Genomic DNA, 22,810 nt, shown 5'->3' with positions numbered 1-22,810 from the left:
GCATTTATGGAAGATAAAAGAAGGCACACTTGTCTCACCAAATGCCGTAGAGAAACCTGATGTTTTACTGATGTTATCCTTAGTTTGTTTTTGTTAGACCTTGCATTCTTAAGGTGGCCTCAACCCTACCTTATTGCTTTTCACCTACGCATTTTGCTGTATCTTTTTGTTGGCCTTAGGACTCTGATCACTTTATTGCTACTAATCAGTGCTGAAGTGCACGTGCTTCTTCCCTAATCATGTGTGTAATTGGAGTATACCTGACTGACAGATTTCATTGACTTGAAAGCCCCTTGTAAAGTGGTATACCATATACCCAGGAAGTGATTGTGCCGCCCAAAAAAGTATCATTTCAAACCTGTCTCAAGCCTGCTACTGCAGTGCCTGTGCTGCAGTGTACTGCCACTTCGACTTGCCATTTAAAACTACTTGCCAAGCCTTAAACTCCAATTTTATTACATATAATTAACCAAAAGGTAGGCCCTAGGTAGTCCTAGGGGCATAATGCTATGTAAGTAAAAGGTAAGACATGTACTGTGGTAGTTTGCATGTCCTGGTAGTACAAAACAGTCTATTACATTTTTCACTACTGTGAGGTCTGCCCCTCTCGTAGGTTAGCATTGGGTATTCCCTTATACTTTTAGGGGGGTAATTCCATATCAGAGAGGAGAAGCTTTATTTATTTATTGATAAATCCTATTTACTGGTGAGATTGGATTTAACTTTACTATTTTATAAATGCCATTTTTAGAGAGTGAGCATTTCTCTGCACTTACTGCTCTATTTGCCTGAAAACCTGTCTCCAATTGACGTCTGGATTGGGCTGCGAGACAGCTACATTTGTGCATTCCCTCTAGACAGCCACAACACAGGTCACTCAACTGCAACTGCATTCATCTGCATTCTGATTGGCATGGGGGAGAGCTCCATTCCCCCACCGCAAATAGGTTCAAGAACGATAATTTATGTCAGTAGGTACAATATAGCTACATCTTATAATCATGTGTGTTAAAATAATTTGTCGTTAGATCGTTTAAATATTTTAAAGGATCTGTTTTTAATAGACATTTTACAAAAACAACTGGTACATTTGGTAATTCTGTAAAAGAGAAACCCAACTGCCATGACATTGCCAACCACAATGCCGTGACTCGGATTCGAACCGAGGTTGCTGCGGCCACAACGCAGAGTACTAACCACTATACGATCACGGCGAGCTACTTGGGCTCAATAACATACAGTGACATGGAGAATTTATAATTCGGAACACTCAGGGAACTCCTGTGATAGGCTGAATGTGTTCATTGCTTCCTCATTCCTTATACAAAGGCTTTGTCTCCTCAGTGGTTGATAGGCTGAAACTGTTTCCTGGCCGCCTGCTTGTGAACTGCCAGGAGTCAAAGATCACACATACACTTGTGGGCCTGTGATGGGACACCAATGCAGAGAAACACACCTGGCGCAGATCTTCTATTCTGTCTAGTAGACCTGCATCTCCCCTGTACCTCCTCAAGCCATCTGTATGTGAAGCAAGAAAGAGTTAAGGAGCGGTCCATCTACACTTTTATAGGGAGGATGCTGCCGTGAGCTCCTCCCAGCTAATCACACAAACAGCAGTAAAGCAAGATAACTACACAGTTAGGGGGGACTGCATGGTTAGGTTTTTGAGGAATTATTGAAACTGACCTCAGTGACCCATGATCAGAGCTGTGGCTAATGACTGCGTGCCTAATTATGATGAAGCAAGCACCATGGCTCGTAGGGGCCCCACAACACGCTTTTCTTAGCTCAATTAAAGTATAAACCTCTGCCATATATGAGTGGTAAAGGCTTGTTAATTTGGTTGCTTTTCAAATTCACGTCTGACAACAAGATGAAGGAACATTGGGGCATCAGAAGCTTTGGAAAGTAGCCACCAACCACAGAGAAAGAGAGAAAAAGGGAAATGCAGTATGAGGTGTGGAGAAAACAGCAGCAGGTACAAGGAGCTCAAATGAGATTAATGGCGCCTAAATAGAGCACGTAAAGGAACAGTTACAAATCTAAGAAAAGGGAAAGAAAGACTAGGAAAAAAACACGGAAAGAGCCTGTAGATAAAATTCTCTTCCTGGGACAGCAGGCTAAGAGAAATTACACAGGGAGCAGTTAAGCTTGTAACACGGGGAGAATAGAAAAGAAAATGCAGTTTTATGAAGTGTGTTTGCCTAATCCAGCAAGCACTTTTGTTTTATTTTTCTATTTGCTTCTTTTATTGGTAAAGTAAGTTTCAAGTGCATGAATGGTATGACTGAGAGAGCCAGGGTATAATAATTTGAAGTGTTTGCACCAGCGCTAATGTAGGACGAGAGTTATAGCAAAGATATGAAAGGGGTAGCGATAATAAATATGTGAAAGGGCAATAGTGACACCAAAATAAGCCACCTATTTATAAAACTGACATGGAAGAAATTCTAAAGGTTAACTTCTGAAATTGTAGCCGATGTTAAAAAGTTTCTCGTTGTTGGCAGGATTCGAACCTGCGCGGGGAGACCCCAATGGATTTCTAGTCCATCGCCTTAACCACTCGGCCACAACAACTGACTGTAAGTTTTGTGCAAATAATCTGTATGAAAGTTTTCAAGGTGTCCCACAGCAAATTCCTGGTATTCTGCAATGCACTTTTTTAAAATAATGTATTTTCAGCAGGCACATTCTCTCCTAAAAACAAAAATTGCATGAGTATATCTCTAGTTTGGAAAAGGATAGGCTTTCATGCATACTCTCATGTGGCACTCAAGTTTTTGGGACCCTATTGCACTCTGTTTTCGTGCTGCTTTTAGTCTATGGCCCATATTACAGAAGTCTACCATCTTTGAGTATTTGAGGCTCCTTTGTAAGTGCTTTATCTTTTTTACTTGAAGAGCTATATAATAAAGGGGTCAGGGAAAGATTGCATTTATGGAAGATAAAAGAAGGCACACTTGTCTCACCAAATGCCGTAGAGAAACCTGATGTTTTACTCATGTTATCCTTAGTTTGTTTTTGTTAGACCTTGCATTCTTAAGGTGGCCTCAACCCTACCTTATTGCTTTTCACCTACGCATTTTGCTGTATCTTTTTGTTGTCCTTTGGACTCTGATCACTTTATTGCTACTAATCAGTGCTGAAGTGAACGTGCTTCTTCCCTAATCATGTGTGTAATTGGAGTATACCTGACTGACAGATTTCATTGACTTGAAAGCCCCTTGTAAAGTGGTATACCATATACCCAGGAACTGATTGTGCCGCCCAAAAAAGTATCATTTCAAACCTGTCTCAAGCCTGCTACTGCAGTGCCTGTGCTGCAGTGTACTGCCACTTCGACTTGCCATTTAAAACTACTTGCCAAGCCTTAAACTCCAATTTTATTACATATAATTAACCAAAAGGTAGGCCCTAGGTAGTCCTAGGGGCATCATGCTATGTAAGTAAAAGGTAAGACATGTACTGTGGTACTTTGCATGTCCTGGTACTACAAAACAGTCTATTACATTTTTCACTACTGTGAGGTCTGCCCCTCTCGTAGGTTAGCATTGGGTATTCCCTTATACTTTTTGGGGAGTAATTCCATATCAGAGAGGAGAAGCTTTATTTATTTATTGATAAATCCTATTTACTGGTGAGGTTGGATTTAACTTTACTACTTTATAAATGCCATTTTTAGAGAGTGAGCATTTCTCTGCACTTACTGCTCTATTTGCCTGAAAACCTGTCTCCAATTGACGTCTGGATTGGGCTGCGAGACAGCTACATTTGTGCATTCCCTCTAGACAGCCACAATACAGGTCACTCAACTGCAACTGCATTCATCTGCATTCTGATTGGCATGGGGGAGAGCTCCATTCCCCCACCGCAAATAGGTTCAAGAACGATAATTTATGTCAGTAGGTACAATATAGCTACATCTTATAATCATGTGTGTTAAAATAATTTGTCGTTAGATCGTTTAAATATTTTAAAGGATCTGTTTTTAATAGACATTTTACAAAAACAACTGGTACATTTGGTAATTCTGTAAAAGAAAAACCCAACTGCCGTGACATTTCCAACCACAATGCCGTGACTCGGATTCGAACCGAGGTTGCTGCGGCCACAAGGCAGAGTACTAACCACTATACGATCACGGCGAGCTACTTGGGCTCAATAACATACTGTGACATGGAGAATTTATAATTCGGTACACTCAGGGAACTCCTGTGATAGGCTGAATGTGTTAATTGCTTCCTCATTCCTTATACAAAGGCTTTGTCTCCTCAGTGGTTGATAGGCTGAAACTGTTTCCTGGCCGCCTGCTTGTGAACTGCCAGGAGTCAAAGATCACACATACACTTGTGGGCCTGTGATGGGACACCAATGCAGAGAAACACACCTGGCGCAGATCTTCTATACTGTCTAGTAGACCTGCATCTCCCCTGTACCTCCTCAAGCCATCTGTATGTGAAGCAAGAAAGAGTTAAGGAGCGGTCCATCTACACTTTTATAGTGAGGATGCTGCCGTGAGCTCCTCCCAGCTAATCACACAAACAGCAGTAAAGAAAGATAACTACACAGTTAGGGGGGACTGCATGGTTAGGTTTTTGAGGAATTATTGAAACTGACCTCAGTGACCCATGATCAGAGCTGTGGCTAATGACTGCGTGCCTAATTATGATGAAGCAAGCACCATGGCTCGTAGGGGCCCCACAACACGCTTTCCTTAGCTCAATTAAAGTATAAACCTCTGCCATATATGAGTGGTAAAGGCTTGTTAATTTGGTTGCTTTTCCAATTCACGTCTGACAACAAGATGAAGGAACATTGGGGCATCAGAAGCTTTGGAAAGTAGCCACCAACCTCAGAGAAAGAGAGAAAGAGGGAAAAGGCAGTATGAGGTGTGGAGAAAACAGCAGCAGGTACAAGGAGCTCAAATGAGATTAATGGCGCCTAAATAGAGCACGTAAAGGAACAGTTACAAATCTAAGAAAAGGGAAAGAAAGACTAGGAAAAAAACACAGAAAGAGCCTGTAGATAAAATTCTCTTCCTGGGACAGCAGGCTAAGAGAAATTACACAGGGAGCAGTTAAGCTTGTAACACGGGGAGAATAGAAAAGAAAATGCAGTTTTATGAAGTGTGTTTGCCTAATCCAGCAAGCACTTTTGTTTTATTTTTCTATTTGCTTCTTTTATTGGTAAAGTAAGTTTCAAGTGCATGAATGGTATGACTGAGAGAGCCAGGGTATAATAATTTGAAGTGTTTGCACCAGCGCTAATGTAGGACGAGAGTTATAGCAAAGATATGAAAGGGGTAGCGATAATAAATATGTGAAAGGGCAATAGTGACACCAAAATAAGCCACCTATTTATAAAACTGACATGGAAGAAATTCTAAAGGTTAACTTCTGAAATTGTAGCCGATGTTAAAAAGTTTCTCGTTGTTGGCAGGATTCGAACCTGCGCGGGGAGACCCCAATGGATTTCTAGTCCATCGCCTTAACCACTCGGCCACAACAACTGACTGTAAGTTTTGTGCAAATAATCTGCACGAAAGTTTTCAAGGTGTGCCACAGCAAATTCCTGATATCCTGCAATGCACTTTTTAAAAAAAATGTTTTTTTCAGCAGGCACATTCTCTCCTAAAAACAAAAATAAGGCTACATCTTATAATCATCTGTGTTTAAATAATTTGTCGTTAAATCGTTTAAATATTTTAAAGGATCTGTTTTTAATAGACATTTTACAAAAACAACTGGTACATTTGGTAATTCTGCAAAAGAAAAATCCAACTGCCGTGACATTGCCGTGACTCGGATTCAAACCGAGGTTGCTGCGGCCACAACACAGAGTACTAACCACTATACGATCACAGCGAGCTACTTGGGCTCAATAACATACAGTGACATGGAGAATTTATAATTCGAAACACTCAGGGAACTCCAGTGATAGGCTGAATGTGTTCATTGCTTCCTCATTCCTTATACAAAGGCTTTGTCTCCTCAGTGGTTGATAGGCTGAAACCGTTTCCTGGTTGCCTGCTTGTGAACTGCCAGAAGTCAAAGATCACACATACACTTGTTGGCCTGTGATGGGACACCAATGCAGAGAAACACACCTGGCGCAGATCTTCTATTCTGCCTATTAGACCTGCATCTCCCCTGTACCTCCTCAAGCCATCTGTATGTGAAGCAAGAAAAAGTTAAGGAGCGGTCCATCTATACTTTTATAGGGAGGATGCTGCCGTGAGTGCCTCCCAGCTAATCACACAAACAGCAGTAAAGCAAGATAACTACACAGTTAGGGGGGACTGCATGGTTAGGTTTTTGAGGAATTATTGAAACTGACCTCAGTGACCCATGATCAGAGCTGTGGCTAATGACTGCATGCCTAATTATGATGAAGCAAGCACCATGGCTCGTAGGGGCCCCACAACACGCTTTTCTTAGCTCAATTAAAGTATAAACCTCTGCCATATATGAGTGGTAAAGGCTTGTTAATTTGGTTGCTTTTCCAATTCACGTCTGACAACAAGATGAAGGAACATTGGGGCATCAGAAGCTTTGGAAAGTAGCCACCAACCTCAGAGAAAGAGAGAAAGAGGGAAAAGGCAGTATGAGGTGTGGAGAAAACAGCAGCAGGTACAAGGAGCTCAAATGAGATTAATGGCGCCTAAATAGAGCACGTAAAGGAACAGTTACAAATCTAAGAAAAAGGAAAGAAAGACTAGGAAAAAAACACGGAAAGAGCCTGTAGATAAAATTCTCTTTCTGGGACAGCAGGCTAAGAGAAATTACACAGGGAGCAGTTAAGCTTGTAACACGGGGAGAATAGAAAAGAAAATGCAGTTTTATGAAGTGTGTTGCCTAATCCAGCAAGCACTTTTGTTTTATTTTTCTATTTGCTTCTTTTATTGGTAAAGTAAGTTTCAAGTGCATGAATGGTATGACTGAGAGAGCCAGGGTATAATAATTTGAAGTGTTTGCACCAGCGCTAATGTAGGACGAGAGTTATAGCAAAGATATGAAAGGGGTAGCGATAATAAATATGTGAAAGGGCAATAGTGACACCAAAATAAGCCACCTATTTATAAAACTGACATGGAAGAAATTCTAAAGGTTAGCTTCTGAAATTGTAGCCGATGTTAAAAAGTTTCTCGTTGTTGGCAGGATTCGAACCTGCGTGGGGAGACCCCAATGGATTTCTAGTCCATCACCTTAACCACTCGGCCACAACAACTGACTGTAAGTTTTGTGCAAATAATCTGCATGAAAGTTTTCAAGGTGTGCCACAGCAAATTCCTGATATCCTGCAATGCACTTTTTAAAAATAATGTTTTTTCCAGCAGGCACATTCTCTCCTAAAAACAAAAATAAGGCTACATCTTATAATCATGTGTGTTTAAATAATTTGTCGTTAGATCGTTTAAATATTTGAAAGGATCTGTTTTTAATAGACATTTTACAAAAACAACTGGTACATTTGGTAATTCTGTAAAAGAAAAACCCAACTGCCGTGACATTGCCAACCACAATGCCGTGACTCGGATTCGAACCGAGGTTGCTGCGGCCACAACGCAGAGTACTAACCACTATACGATCACGGCAAGCTACTTGGGCTCAATAACATACAGTGACATGGAGAATTTATAATTCGGAACACTCAGGGAACTCCTGTGATAGGCTGAATGTGTTCATTGCTTCCTCATTGCTTATACAAAGGCTTTGTCTCCTCAGTGGTTGATAGGCTGAAACCGTTTCCTGGCCGCCTGCTTGTGAACTGCCAGAAGTCAAAGATCACACATACACTTGTGGGCCTGTGATGGGACACCAATGCAGAGAAACACACCTGGCGCAGATCTTCTATTCTGTCTATTAGACCTGCATCTCCCCTGTACCTCCTCAAGCCATCTGTATGTGAAGCAAGAAAAAGTTAAGGAGCGGTCCATCTACACTTTTATAGGGAGGATGCTGCCGTGAGCTCCTCCCAGCTAATCACACAAACAGCAGTAAAGCAAGATAACTACACAGTTAGGGGGGACTGCATGGATAGGTTTTTGAGGAATTATTGAAACTGACCTCAGTGACCCATGATCAGAGCTGTGGCTAATGACTGCGTGCCCAATTATGATGAAGCAAGCACCATGGCTCGTAGGGGCCCCACAACACGCTTTTCTCGGCTCATTGAATTAAAGTATAAACCTCTGCCATGTATGAGTGGTAAAGGCTTGTTAATTTGGTTGCTTTTCCAATTCACGTCTGACAACAAGATGAAGGAACATTGGGGCATCAGAAGCTTTGGAAAGTAGCCACCAACCTCAGAGAAAGAGAGAAAGAGGGAAAAGGCAGTATGAGGTGTGAAGAAAACAGCAGCAGGTACAAGGAGCTCAAATGAGATTAATGGCGCCTAAATAGAGCACGTAAAGGAACAGTTACAAATCTAAGAAAAGGGAAAGAAAGACTAGGAAAAAAACACGGAAAGAGCCTGTAGATAAAATTCTCTTCCTGGGACAGCAGACTAAGAGAAATTACACAGGGAGCAGTTAAGCTTGTAACACGGGGAGAATAGAAAAGAAAATGCAGTTTTATGAAGTGTGTTTGCCTAATCCAGCAAGCACTTTTGTTTTATTTTTCTATTTGCTTCTTTTATTGGTAAAGTAAGTTTCAAGTGCATGAATGGTATGACTGAGAGAGCCAGGGTATAATAATTTGAAGTGTTTGCACCAGCGCTAATGTAGGACGAGAGTTATAGCAAAGATATGAAAGGGGTAGCGATAATAAATATGTGAAATGGCAATAGTGACACCAAAATAAGCCACCTATGTATAAAACTGACATGGTAGAAATTCTAAAGGTTAACTTCTGAAATTGTAGCCGATGTAAAAAGTTTCTCGTTGTTGGCAGGATTCGAACCTGCGCGGAGAGACCCCAATGGATTTCTAGTCCATCGCCTTAACCACTCGGCCACAACATCTGACTGTAAGTTTTGTGCAAATAATCTGTATGAAAGTTTTCATGGTGTCCCACAGCAAATTCCTGGTATTCTGCAATGCACTTTTTTAAAATAATGTTTTTTTCAGCAGGCACATTCTCTCCTAAAAACAAAAATTGCATGAGTATATCTCTAGTTTGGAAAAGGATAGGCTTTCATGCATACTCTCATGTGGCACTCAAGTTTTTGGGACCCTATAGCGCTCTGTTTTCGTGCTGCTTTTAGTCTATGGCCCATATTACAGAAGTCTACCATCTTTGAGTATTTGAGGCTCCTTTGTAAGTGCTTTATCTTTTTTACTTGAAGAGCTATATAATAAAGGGGTCAGGGAAAGATTGCATTTATGGAAGATAAAAGAAGGCACACTTGTCTCACCAAATGCCGTAGAGAAACCTGATGTTTTACTCATGTTATCCTTAGTTTGTTTTTGTTAGACCTTGCATTCTTAAGGTGGCCTCAACCCTACCTTATTGCTTTTCACCTACGCATTTTGCTGTATCTTTTTGTTGGCCTTAGGACTCTGATCACTTTATTGCTACTAATCAGTGCTGAAGTGAACGTGCTTCTTCCCTAATCATGTGTGTAATTGGAGTATACCTGACTGACAGATTTCATTGACTTGAAAGCCCCTTGTAAAGTGGTATACCATATACCCAGGAACTGATTGTGCCGCCCAAAAAAGTATCATTTCAAACCTGTCTCAAGCCTGCTACTGCAGTGCCTGTGCTGCAGTGTACTGCCACTTCGACTTGCCATTTAAAACTACTTGCCAAGCCTTAAACTCCAATTTTATTACATATAATTAACCAAAAGGTAGGCCCTAGGTAGTCCTAGGGGCATCATGCTATGTAAGTAAAAGGTAAGACATGTACTGTGGTAGTTTGCATGTCCTGGTAGTACAAAACAGTCTATTACATTTTTCACTACTGTGAGGTCTGCCCCTCTCGTAGGTTAGCATTGGGTATTCCCTTATACTTTTTGGGGGGTAATTCCATATCAGAGAGGAGAAGCTTTATTTATTTATTGATAAATCCTATTTACTGGTGAGGTTGGATTTAACTTTACTACTTTATAAATGCCATTTTTAGAGTGTGAGCATTTCTCTGCACTTACTGCTCTATTTGCCTGAAAACCTGTCTCCAATTGACGTCTGGATTGGGCTGCGAGACAGCTACATTTGTGCATTCCCTCTAGACAGCCACAATACAGGTCACTCAACTGCAACTGCATTCATCTGCATTCTGATTGGCATGGGGGAGAGCTCCATTCCCCCACCGCAAATAGGTTCAAGAACGATAATTTATGTCAGTAGGTACAATATAGCTACATCTTATAATCATGTGTGTTAAAATAATTTGTCGTTAGATCGTTTAAATATTTTAAAGGACCTGTTTTTAATAGACATTTTACAAAAACAACTGGTACATTTGGTAATTATGTAAAAGAAAAACCCAACTGCCGTGACATTGCCAACCACAATGGCGTGACTCGGATTCGAACCGAGGTTGCTGCAGCCACAAGGCAGAGTACTAACCACTATACGATCACGGCCAGCTACTTGGGCTCAATAACATACTGTGACATGGAGAATTTATAATTCGGTACACTCAGGGAACTCCTGTGATAGGCTGAATGTGTTAATTGCTTCCTCATTCCTTATACAAAGGCTTTGTCTCCTCAGTGGTTGATAGGCTGAAACTGTTTCCTGGCCGCCTGCTTGTGAACTGCCAGGAGTCAAAGATCACACATACACTTGTGGGCCTGTGATGGGACACCAATGCAGAGAAACACACCTGGCGCAGATCTTCTATACTGTCTAGTAGACCTGCATCTCCCCTGTCCCTCCTCAAGCCATCTGTATGTGAAGCAAGAAAGAGTTAAGGAGCGGTCCATCTACACTTTTATAGGGAGGATGCTGCCATGAGCTCCTCCCAGCTAATCACACAAACAGCAGTAAAGCAAGATAACTACACAGTTAGGGGGGACTGCATGGTTAGGTTTTTGAGGAATTATTGAAACTGACCTCAGTGACCCATGATCAGAGCTGTGGCTAATGAATGCGTGCCTAATTATGATGAAGCAAGCACCATGGCTCGTAGGGGCCCCACAACACGCTTTTCTTAGCTCAATTAAAGTATAAACCTCTGCCATATATGAGTGGTAAAGGCTTGTTAATTTGGTTGCTTTTCCAATTCACGTCTGACAAGAAGATGAAGGAACATTGGGGCATCAGAAGCTTTGGAAAGTAGCCACCAACCTCAGAGAAAGAGGGAAAAGGCAGTATGAGGTGTGGAGAAAACAGCAGCAGGTACAAGGAGCTCAAATGAGATTAATGGCGCCTAAATAGAGCACGTAAAGGAACAGTTACAAATCTAAGAAAAAGGAAAGAAAGACTAGGAAAAAAATACGGAAAGAGCCTGTAGATGAAATTCTCTTCCTGGGACAGCAGGCTAAGAGAAATTACACAGGGAGCAGTTAAGCTTGTAACACGGGGAGAATAGAAAAGAAAATTCAGTTTTATGAAGTGTGTTGCCTAATCCAGCAAGCACTTTTGTTTTATTTTTCTATTTGCTTCTTTTATTGGTAAAGTAAGTTTCAAGTGCATGAATGGTATGACTGAGAGAGCCAGGGTATAATAATTTGAAGTGTTTGCACCAGCGCTAATGTAGGACGAGAGTTATAGCAAAGATATGAAAGGGGTAGCGATAATAAATATGTGAAAGGGCAATAGTGACACCAAAATAAGCCACCTATTTATAAAACTGACATGGAAGACATTCTAAAGGTTAGCTTCTGAAATTGTAGCCAATGTTAAGAAGTTTCTCGTTGTTGGCAGGATTCGAACCTGCGCGGGGGGACCCCAATGGATTTCTAGTCCATCGCCTTAACCACTCGGCCACAACAACTGACTGCAAGTTTTGTGCAAATAATCTGTATGAAAGTTTTCAAGGTGTCCCACAGAAAATTCCTGATATCCTGCAATGCACTTTTTAAAAATAATGTTTTTTTCAGCAGGCACATTCTCTCCTAAAAACAAAAATAAGGCTACATCTTATAATCATGTGTGTTTAAATAATTTGTCGTTAGATCGTTTAAATATTTTAAAGGATCTGTTTTTAATAGACATTTTACAAAAACAACTGGTACATTTGGTAATTCTGTAAAAGAAAAACCCAACTGCCATGACACTGCCAACCACAATGCCGTGACTTGGATTCGAACCGAGGTTGCTGCGGCCACAACGCAGAGTACTAACCACTATACGATCACGGCGAGCTACTTGGGCTCAATAACATACAGTGACATGGAGAATTTATAATTCGAAACACTCAGGGAACTCCTGTGATAGGCTGAATGTGTTCATTGCTTCCTCATTCCTTATACAAAAGCTTTGTCTCCTCAGTGGTTGATAGGCTGAAACTGTTTCCTGGCCGACTGCTTGTGAACTGCCAGGAGTCAAAGATCACACATACACTTGTGGGCCTGTGATGGGACACCAATGCAGAGAAACACACCTGGCGCAGATCTTCTATACTGTCTAGTAGACCTGCATCTCCCCTGTACCTCCTCAAGCCATCTGTATGTGAAGCAAGAAAGAGTTAAGGAGCGGTCCATCTACACTTTTATAGGGAGGATGCTGCCATGAGCTCCTCCCAGCTAATCACACAAACAGCAGTAAAGCAAGATAACTACACAGTTAGGGGGGACTGCATGGTTAGGTTTTTGAGGAATTATTGAAACTGACCTCAGTGACCCATGATCAGAGCTGTGGCTAATGACTGCGTGCCTAATTATGATGAAGCAAGCACCATGGCTCGTAGGGGCCCCACAACACGCTTTTCTTAGCTCAATTAAAGTATAAACCTCTGCCATATATGAGTGGTAAAGGCTTGTTAATTTGGTTGCTGTTCCAATTCACGTCTGACAACAAGATGAAGGAACAATGGGGCATCAGAAGCTTTGGAAAGTAGCCACCAACCTCAGAGAAAGAGAGAAAGAGGGAAAAGGCAGTATGAGGTGTGGAGAAAACAGCAGCAGGTACAAGGAGCTCAAATGAGATTAATGGCGCCTAAATAGAGCACGTAAAGTAACAGTTACAAATCTAAGAAAAAGGAAAGAAAGACTAGGAAAAAAATACGGAAAGAGCCTGTAGATAAAATTCTCTTCCTGGGACAGCAGGCTAAGAGAAATTACACAGGGAGCAGTTAAGCTTGTAACACGGGGAGAATAGAAAAGAAAATGCAGTTTTATGAAGTGTGTTGCCTAATCCAGCAAGCACTTTTGTTTTATTTTTCTATTTGCTTCTTTTATTGGTAAAGTAAGTTTCAAGTGCATGAATGGTATGACTGAGAGAGCCTGGGTATAATAATTTGAAGTGTTTGCACCAGCGCTAATGTAGGACGAGAGTTATAGCAAAGATATGAAAGGGGTAGCGATAATAAATATGTGAAAGGGCAATAGTGACACCAAAATAAGCCACCTATTTATAAAACTGACATGGAAGAAATTCTAAAGGTTAGCTTCTGAAATTGTAGCCGATGTTAAAAAGTTTCTCGTTGTTGGCAGGATTCGAACCTGCGCGGGAGGACCCCAATGGATTTCTAGTCCATCCCCTTAACCACTCGGCCACAACAACTGCCTGCAAGTTTTGTGCAAATAATCTGTATGAAAGTTTTCAAGGTGTCCCACAGAAAATTCCTGATATCCTGCAATGCACTTTTTAAAAATAATGTTTTTTTCAGCAGGCACATTCTCTCCTAAAAACAAAAATAAGGCTACATCTTATAATCATGTGTGTTTAAATAATTTGTCGTTAAATCGTTTAAATATTTTAAAGGATCTGTTTTTAATAGACATTTTACAAAAACAACTGGTACATTTGGTAATTCTGTAAAAGAAAAACCCAACTGCCGTGACTTTGCCAACCACAATGCCGTGACTCGGATTCTAACAGAGGTTGCTGCAGCCACAACGCAGAGTACTAACCACTATACGATCACGGCGAGCTACTTGGGCTCAATAACATACAGTGACATGGAGAATTTATAATTCGAAACACTCAGGGAACTCCAGTGATAGGCTGAATGTGTTCATTGCTTCCTCATTCCTTATACAAAGGCTTTGTCTCGTCAGTGGTTGATAGGCTGAAACCGTTTCCTGGTTGCCTGCTTGTGAACTGCCAGAAGTCAAAGATCACACATACACTTGTTGGCCTGTGATGGGACACCAATGCAGAGAAACACACCTGGCGCAGATCTTCTATTCTGTCTATTAGACCTGCATCTCCCCTGTACCTCCTCAAGCCATCTGTATGTGAAGCAAGAAAGAGTTAAGGAGCGGTCCATCTACACTTTTATAGGGAGGATGCTGCCATGAGCTCCTCCCAGCTAATCACACAAACAGCAGTAAAGCAAGATAACTACACAGTTAGGGGGGACTGCATGGTTAGGTTTTTGAGGAATTATTGAAACTGACCTCAGTGACCCATGATCAGAGCTGTGGCTAATGACTGCGTGCCTAATTATGATGAAGCAAGCACCATGGCTCGTAGGGGCCCCACAACACGCTTTTCTTAGCTCAATTAAAGTATAAACCTCTGCCATATATGAGTGGTAAAGGCTTGTTAATTTGGTTGCTTTTCCAATTCACGTCTGACAACAAGATGAAGGAACAATGGGGCATCAGAAGCTTTGGAAAGTAGCCACCAACCTCAGAGAAAGAGAGAAAGAGGGAAAAGGCAGTATGAGGTGTGGAGAAAACAGCAGCAGGTACAAGGAGCTCAAATGAGATTAATGGCGCCTAAATAGAGCACGTAAAGTAACAGTTACAAATCTAAGAAAAAGGAAAGAAAGACTAGGAAAAAAATACGGAAAGAGCCTGTAGATAAAATTCTCTTCCTGGGACAGCAGGCTAAGAGAAATTACACAGGGAGCAGTTAAGCTTGTAACACGGGGAGAATAGAAAAGAAAATGCAGTTTTATGAAGTGTGTTGCCTAATCCAGCAAGCACTTTTGTTTTATTTTTCTATTTGCTTCTTTTATTGGTAAAGTAAGTTTCAAGTGCATGAATGGTATGACTGAGAGAGCCTGGGTATAATAATTTGAAGTGTTTGCACCAGCGCTAATGTAGGACGAGAGTTATAGCAAAGATATGAAAGGGGTAGCGATAATAAATATGTGAAAGGGCAATAGTGACACCAAAATAAGCCACCTATTTATAAAACTGACATGGAAGAAATTCTAAAGGTTAGCTTCTGAAATTGTAGCCGATGTTAAAAAGTTTCTCGTTGTTGGCAGGATTCGAACCTGCGCGGGAGGACCCCAATGGATTTCTAGTCCATCGCCTTAACCACTCGGCCACAACAACTGCCTGCAAGTTTTGTGCAAATAATCTGTATGAAAGTTTTCAAGGTGTCCCACAGAAAATTCCTGATATCCTGCAATGCACTTTTTAAAAATAATGTTTTTTTCAGCAGGCACATTCTCTCCTAAAAACAAAAATAAGGCTACATCTTATAATCATGTGTGTTTAAATAATTTGTCGTTAAATCGTTTAAATATTTTAAAGGATCTGTTTTTAATAGACATTTTACAAAAACAACTGGTACATTTGGTAATTCTGTAAAAGAAAAACCCAACTGCCGTGACTTTGCCAACCACAATGCCGTGACTCGGATTCTAACAGAGGTTGCTGCAGCCACAACGCAGAGTACTAACCACTATACGATCACGGCGAGCTACTTGGGCTCAATAACATACAGTGACATGGAGAATTTATAATTCGAAACACTCAGGGAACTCCAGTGATAGGCTGAATGTGTTCATTGCTTCCTCATTCCTTATACAAAGGCTTTGTCTCGTCAGTGGTTGATAGGCTGAAACCGTTTCCTGGTTGCCTGCTTGTGAACTGCCAGAAGTCAAAGATCACACATACACTTGTTGGCCTGTGATGGGACACCAATGCAGAGAAACACACCTGGCGCAGATCTTCTATTCTGTCTATTAGACCTGCATCTCCCCTGTACCTCCTCAAGCCATCTGTATGTGAAGCAAGAAAGAGTTAAGGAGCGGTCCATCTACACTTTTATAGGGAGGATGCTGCCATGAGCTCCTCCCAGCTAATCACACAAACAGCAGTAAAGCAAGATAACTACACAGTTAGGGAGGACTGCATGGTTAGGTTTTTGAGGAATTATTGAAACTGACCTCAGTGACCCATGATCAGAGCTGTGGCTAATGACTGCATGCCTAATTATGATGAAGCAAGCACCATGGCTCGTAGGGGCCCCACAACACGCTTTTCTTAGCTCAATTAAAGTATAAATCTCTGCCATATATGAGTGGTAAAGGCTTGTTAATTTGGTTGCTTTTCCAATTCACGTCTGACAACAAGATGAAGGAACATTGGGGCATCAGAAGCTTTGGAAAGTAGCCACCAACCTCAGAGAAAGAGAGAAAGAGGGAAAAGGCAGTATGAGGTGTGGAGAAAACAGCAGCAGGTACAAGGAGCTCAAATGAGATTAATGGCGCCTAAATAGAGCACGTAAAGGAACAGTTACAAATCTAAGAAAAAGCAAAGAAAGACTAGGAAAAAAACACGGAAAGAGCCTGTAGATAAAATTCTCTTCCTGGGACAGCAGGCTAAGAGAAATTACACAGGGAGCAGTTAAGCTTGTAACACGGGGAGAATAGAAAAGAAAATGCAGTTTTATGAAGTGTGTTGCCTAATCCAGCAAGCACTTTTGTTTTATTTTTCTATTTGCTTCTTTTATTGGTAAAGTAAGTTTCAAGTGCATGAATGGTATGACTGAGAGATCCAGGGTATAATAATTTGAAGTGTTTGCACCAGCGCTAATGTAGGACGAGAGTTATAGCAAAGATATGAAAGGGGTAACGATAATAAATATGTGAAAGGGCAATAGTGACACCAAAATAAGCCACCTATTTATAAAACTGACATGGAAGAAATTCTAAAGGTTAGCTTCTGAAATTGTAGCCGATGTTAAAAAGTTTCTCGTTGTTGGCAGGATTCGAACCTGCGCCGGGAGACCCCAATGGATTTCTAGTCCATCGCCTTAACCACTCAGCCACAACAACTGACTGTAAGTTTTGTGCAAATAATCTGCATGAAAGTTTTCAAGGTGTGCTACAGCAAATTCCTGATATCCTGCAATGCACTTTTTAAAAATAATGTTTTTTTCAGCAGGCACATTCTCTCCTAAAAACAAAAATAAGGCTACATCTTATAATCATGTGTGTTTAAATAATTTGTCGTTAGATCGTTTAAATATTTTAAAGGATCTGTTTTTAATAGACATTTTACAAAAACAACTGGTACATTTGGTAATTCTGTAAAAGAAAAACCCAACTGCCGTGACATTGCCAACCACAATGCCGTGACTCGGATTCGAACCAAGGTTGCTGCGGCCACAAGGCAGAGTACTAACCACTATACGATCACGGCGAGCTACTTGGGCTCAATAACACACTGTGACATGGAGAATTTATAATTCGGTACACTCAGGGAACTCCTGTGATAGGCTGAATGTGTTAATTGCTTCCTCATTCCTTATACAAAGGCTTTGTCTCCTCAGTGGTTGATAGGCTGAAACTGTTTCCTGGCCGCCTGCTTGTGAACTGCCAGGAGTCAAAGATCACACATACACTTGTGGGCCTGTGATGGGACACCAATGCAGAGAAACACACCTGGCGCAGATCTTCTATACTGTCTAGTAGACCTGCATCTCCCCTGTACCTCCTCAAGCCATCTGTATGTGAAGCAAGAAAGAGTTAAGGAGCGGTCCATCTACACTTTTATAGGGAGGATGCTGCCATGAGCTCCTCCCAGCTAATCACACAAACAGCAGTAAAGCAAGATAACTACACAGTTAGGGGGGACTGCCTGGTTAGGTTTTTGAGGAATTATTGAAACTGACCTCAGTGACCCATGATCAGAGCTGTGGCTAATGAATGCGTGCCTAATTATGATGAAGCAAGCACCATGGCTCGTAGGGGCCCCACAACACACTTTTCTTAGCTCATTGAATTAAAGTATAAACCTCTGCCATATATGAGTGGTAAAGGCTTGTTAATTTGGTTGCTTTTCCAATTCACGTCTGACAAGAAGATGAAGGAACATTGGGGCATCAGAAGCTTTGGAAAGTAGCCACCAACCTCAGAGAAAGAGGGAAAAGGCAGTATGAGGTGTGGAGAAAACAGCAGCATGTACAAGGAGCTCAAATGAGATTAATGGCGCCTAAATAGAGCACGTAAAGGAACAGTTACAAATCTAAGAAAAAGGAAAGAAAGACTAGGAAAAAAACACGGAAAGAGCCTGTAGATAAAATTCTCTTCCTGGGACAGCAGGCTAAGAGAAATTACACAGGGAGCAGTTAAGCTTGTAACACGGGGAGAATAGAAAAGAAAATTCAGTTTTATGAAGTGTGTTGCCTAATCCAGCAAGCACTTTTGTTTTATTTTTCTATTTGCTTCTTTTATTGGTAAAGTAAGTTTCAAGTGCATGAATGGTATGACTGAGAGAGCCAGGGTATAATAATTTGAAGTGTTTGCACCAGCGCTAATGTAGGACGAGAGTTATAGCAAAGATATGAAAGGGGTAGCGATAATAAATATGTGAAAGGGCAATAGTGACACCAAAATAAGCCACCTATTTATAAAACTGACATGGAAGAAATTCTAAAGGTTAGCTTCTGAAATTGTAGCCAATGTTAAGAAGTTTCTCGTTGTTGGCAGGATTCGAACCTGCGCGGGGGGACCCCAATGGATTTCTAGTCCATCGCCTTAACCACTCGGCCACAACAACTGACTGCAAGTTTTGTGCAAATAATCTGTATGAAAGTTTTCAAGGTGTCCCACAGAAAATTCCTGATATCCTGCAATGCACTTTTTAAAAATAATGTTTTTTTCAGCAGGCACATTCTCTCCTAAAAACAAAAATTGCATGAGTATATCTCTAGTTTGGAAAAGGATAGGCTTTCATGCATACTCTCATGTGGCACTCAAGTTTTTGGGACCCTATAGCGCTCTGTTTTCGTGCTGCTTTTAGTCTATGGCCCATATTACAGAAGTCTACCATCTTTGAGTATTTGAGGCTCCTTTGTAAGTGCTTTATCTTTTTTACTTGAAGAGCTATATAATAAAGGGGTCAGGGAAAGATTGCATTTATGGAAGATAAAAGAAGGCACACTTGTCTCACCAAATGCCGTAGAGAAACCTGATGTTTTACTCATGTTATCCTTAGTTTGTTTTTGTTAGACCTTGCATTCTTAAGGTGGCCTCAACCCTACCTTATTGCTTTTCACCTACGCATTTTGCTGTATCTTTTTGTTGGCCTTAGGACTCTGATCACTTTATTGCTACTAATCAGTGCTGAAGTGCACGTGCTTCTTCCCTAATCATGTGTGTAATTGGAGTATACCTGACTGACAGATTTCATTGACTTGAAAGCCCCTTGTAAAGTGGTATACCATATACCCAGGAAGTGATTGTGCCGCCCAAAAAAGTATCATTTCAAACCTGTCTCAAGCCTGCTACTGCAGTGCCTGTGCTGCAGTGTACTGCCACTTCGACTTGCCATTTAAAACTACTTGCCAAGCCTTAAACTCCAATTTTATTACATATAATTAACCAAAAGGTAGGCCCTAGGTAGTCCTAGGGGCATAATGCTATGTAAGTAAAAGGTAAGACATGTACTGTGGTAGTTTGCATGTCCTGGTAGTACAAAACAGTCTATTACATTTTTCACTACTGTGAGGTCTGCCCCTCTCATAGGTTAGCATTGGGTATTCCCTTATACTTTTAGGGGGGTAATTCCATATCAGAGAGGAGAAGCTTTATTTATTTATTGATAAATCCTATTTACTGGTGAGGTTGGATTTAACTTTACTATTTTATAAATGCCATTTTCAGAGAGTGAGCATTTCTCTGCACTTACTGCTCTATTTGCCTGAAAACCTGTCTCCAATTGACGTCTGGATTGGGCTGCGAGACAGCTACATTTGTGCATTCCCTCTAGACAGCCACAACACAGGTCACTCAACTGCAACCGCATTCATCTGCATTCTGATTGGCATGGGGGAGAGCTCCATTCCCCCACCGCAAATAGGTTCAAGAACGATAATTTATGTCAGTAGGTACAATATAGCTACATCTTATAATCATGTGTGTTAAAATAATTTGTCGTTAGATCGTTTAAATATTTTAAAGGATCTGTTTTTAATAGACATTTTACAAAAACAACTGGTACATTTGGTAATTCTGTAAAAGAGAAACCCAACTGCCGTGACATTGCCAACCACAATGCCGTGACTCGGACTCGAACCGAGGTTGCTGCGGCCACAACGCAGAGTACTAACCACTATACGATCACGGCGAGCTACTTGGGCTCAATAACATACAGTGACATGGAGAATTTATAATTCGGAACACTCAGGGAACTCCTGTGATAGGCTGAATGTGTTCATTGCTTCCTCATTCCTTATACAAAGGCTTTGTCTCCTCAGTGGTTGATAGGCTGAAACTGTTTCCTGGCCGCCTGCTTGTGAACTGCCAGGAGTCAAAGATCACACATACACTTGTGGGCCTGTGATAGGACACCAATGCAGAGAAACACACCTGGCGCAGATCTTCTATTCTGTCTAGTAGACCTGCATCTCCCCTGTACCTCCTCAAGCCATCTGTATGTGAAGCAAGAAAGAGTTAAGGAGCGGTCCATCTACACTTTTATAGGGAGGATGCTGCCGTGAGCTCCTCCCAGCTAATCACACAAACAGCAGTAAAGCAAGATAACTACACAGGTAGGGGGGACTGCATGGTTAGGTTTTTGAGGAATTATTGAAACTGACCTCAGTGACCCATGATCAGAGCTGTGGCTAATGACTGCGTGCCTAATTATGATGAAGCAAGCACCATGGCTCGTAGGGGCCCCACAACACGCTTTTCTTAGCTCAATTAAAGTATAAACCTCTGCCATATATGAGTGGTAAAGGCTTGTTAATTTGGTTGCTTTTCAAATTCACGTCTGACAACAAGATGAAGGAACATTGGGGCATCAGAAGCTTTGGAAAGTAGCCACCAACCACAGAGAAAGAGAGAAAAAGGGAAATGCAGTATGAGGTGTGGAGAAAACAGCAGCAGGTACAAGGAGCTCAAATGAGATTAATGGCGCCTAAATAGAGCACGTAAAGGAACAGTTACAAATCTAAGAAAAGGGAAAGAAAGACTAGGAAAAAAACACGGAAAGAGCCTGTAGATAAAATTCTCTTCCTGGGACAGCAGGCTAAGAGAAATTACACAGGGAGCAGTTAAGCTTGTAACACGGGGAGAATAGAAAAGAAAATGCAGTTTTATGAAGTGTGTTTGCCTAATCCAGCAAGCACTTTTGTTTTATTTTTCTATTTGCTTCTTTTATTGGTAAAGTAAGTTTCAAGTGCATGAATGGTATGACTGAGAGAGCCAGGGTATAATAATTTGAAGTGTTTGCACCAGCGCTAATGTAGGACGAGAGTTATAGCAAAGATATGAAAGGGGTAGCGATAATAAATATGTGAAAGGGCAATAGTGACACCAAAATAAGCCACCTATTTATAAAACTGACATGGAAGAAATTCTAAAGGTTAACTTCTGAAATTGTAGCCGATGTTAAAAAGTTTCTCGTTGTTGGCAGGATTCGAACCTGCGCGGGGAGACCCCAATGGATTTCTAGTCCATCGCCTTAACCACTCGGCCACAACAACTGACTGTAAGTTTTGTGCAAATAATCTGTATGAAAGTTTTCAAGGTGTCCCACAGCAAATTCCTGGTATTCTGCAATGCACTTTTTTAAAATAATGTATTTTTCAGCAGGCACATTCTCTCCTAAAAACAAAAATTGCATGAGTATATCTCTAGTTTGGAAAAGGATAGGCTTTCATGCATACTCTCATGTGGCACTCAAGTTTTTGGGACCCTATTGCACTCTGTTTTCGTGCTGCTTTTAGTCTATGGCCCATATTACAGAAGTCTACCATCTTTGAGTATTTGAGGCTCCTTTGTAAGTGCTTTATCTTTTTTACTTGAAGAGCTATATAATAAAGGGGTCAGGGAAAGATTGCATTTATGGAAGATAAAAGAAGGCACACTTGTCTCACCAAATGCCGTAGAGAAACCTGATGTTTTACTCATGTTATCCTTAGTTTGTTTTTGTTAGACCTTGCATTCTTAAGGTGGCCTCAACCCTACCTTATTGCTTTTCACCTACGCATTTTGCTGTATCTTTTTGTTGTCCTTTGGACTCTGATCACTTTATTGCTACTAATCAGTGCTGAAGTGAACGTGCTTCTTCCCTAATCATGTGTGTAATTGGAATATACCTGACTGACAGATTTCATTGACTTGAAAGCCCCTTGTAAAGTGGTATACCATATACCCAGGAACTGATTGTGCCGCCCAAAAAAGTATCATTTCAAACCTGTCTCAAGCCTGCTACTGCAGTGCCTGTGCTGCAGTGTACTGCCACTTCGACTTGCCATTTAAAACTACTTGCCAAGCCTTAAACTCCAATTTTATTACATATAATTAACCAAAAGGTAGGCCCTAGGTAGTCCTAGGGGCATCATGCTATGTAAGTAAAAGGTAAGACATGTACTGTGGTAGTTTGCATGTCCTGGTAGTACAAAACAGTCTATTACATTTGTCACTACTGTGAGGTCTGCCCCTCTCGTAGGTTAGCATTGGGTATTCCCTTATACTTTTTGGGGGGTAATTCCATATCAGAGAGGAGAAGCTTTATTTATTTATTGATAAATCCTATTTACTGGTGAGGTTGGATTTAA

The 22,810-nt window shown here is 41.1% G+C and overlaps 13 non-coding genes across 13 annotated transcripts; all 13 read right to left on the bottom strand.

Annotated features, from left to right (window-relative positions):
• Positions 1-1,142: 1,142 nt before the first annotated feature.
• On the bottom strand, positions 1,143-1,214 carry TRNAH-GUG (transfer RNA histidin (anticodon GUG)). The gene has a single exon. It is a non-coding gene; the product is annotated as a tRNA-His (tRNA).
• Positions 1,215-2,495: 1,281 nt separating this feature from the next.
• Positions 2,496-2,577, bottom strand: TRNAS-AGA (transfer RNA serine (anticodon AGA)). Its single transcript has one exon. It is a non-coding gene; the product is annotated as a tRNA-Ser (tRNA).
• Positions 2,578-5,427: 2,850 nt separating this feature from the next.
• Positions 5,428-5,509, bottom strand: TRNAS-AGA (transfer RNA serine (anticodon AGA)). Its single transcript has one exon. It is a non-coding gene; the product is annotated as a tRNA-Ser (tRNA).
• A 1,636-nt stretch (positions 5,510-7,145) lies between these two features.
• TRNAS-AGA (transfer RNA serine (anticodon AGA)) lies at positions 7,146-7,227 on the bottom strand. Its single transcript has one exon. It is a non-coding gene; the product is annotated as a tRNA-Ser (tRNA).
• A 295-nt stretch (positions 7,228-7,522) lies between these two features.
• On the bottom strand, positions 7,523-7,594 carry TRNAH-GUG (transfer RNA histidin (anticodon GUG)). Its single transcript has one exon. It is a non-coding gene; the product is annotated as a tRNA-His (tRNA).
• A 1,285-nt stretch (positions 7,595-8,879) lies between these two features.
• Positions 8,880-8,961, bottom strand: TRNAS-AGA (transfer RNA serine (anticodon AGA)). Its single transcript has one exon. It is a non-coding gene; the product is annotated as a tRNA-Ser (tRNA).
• Positions 8,962-11,803: 2,842 nt separating this feature from the next.
• On the bottom strand, positions 11,804-11,885 carry TRNAS-AGA (transfer RNA serine (anticodon AGA)). Its single transcript has one exon. It is a non-coding gene; the product is annotated as a tRNA-Ser (tRNA).
• Positions 11,886-13,533: 1,648 nt separating this feature from the next.
• On the bottom strand, positions 13,534-13,615 carry TRNAS-AGA (transfer RNA serine (anticodon AGA)). The gene has a single exon. It is a non-coding gene; the product is annotated as a tRNA-Ser (tRNA).
• A 1,648-nt stretch (positions 13,616-15,263) lies between these two features.
• Positions 15,264-15,345, bottom strand: TRNAS-AGA (transfer RNA serine (anticodon AGA)). The gene has a single exon. It is a non-coding gene; the product is annotated as a tRNA-Ser (tRNA).
• A 1,648-nt stretch (positions 15,346-16,993) lies between these two features.
• On the bottom strand, positions 16,994-17,075 carry TRNAS-AGA (transfer RNA serine (anticodon AGA)). The gene has a single exon. It is a non-coding gene; the product is annotated as a tRNA-Ser (tRNA).
• Positions 17,076-18,719: 1,644 nt separating this feature from the next.
• TRNAS-AGA (transfer RNA serine (anticodon AGA)) lies at positions 18,720-18,801 on the bottom strand. The gene has a single exon. It is a non-coding gene; the product is annotated as a tRNA-Ser (tRNA).
• A 1,497-nt stretch (positions 18,802-20,298) lies between these two features.
• Positions 20,299-20,370, bottom strand: TRNAH-GUG (transfer RNA histidin (anticodon GUG)). The gene has a single exon. It is a non-coding gene; the product is annotated as a tRNA-His (tRNA).
• Positions 20,371-21,651: 1,281 nt separating this feature from the next.
• On the bottom strand, positions 21,652-21,733 carry TRNAS-AGA (transfer RNA serine (anticodon AGA)). The gene has a single exon. It is a non-coding gene; the product is annotated as a tRNA-Ser (tRNA).
• Between the last annotated feature and the right edge of the window lie 1,077 nt (positions 21,734-22,810).

Source organism: Lissotriton helveticus, chromosome 12, assembly GCF_964261635.1.
Source record: "Lissotriton helveticus chromosome 12, aLisHel1.1, whole genome shotgun sequence".
In the NCBI taxonomy this organism is placed as follows: Eukaryota; Metazoa; Chordata; class Amphibia; order Caudata; family Salamandridae; genus Lissotriton; species Lissotriton helveticus.
Note: the sequence above shows the minus strand (reverse complement) of the source record. Positions and strands in the feature narration are given on the sequence as shown.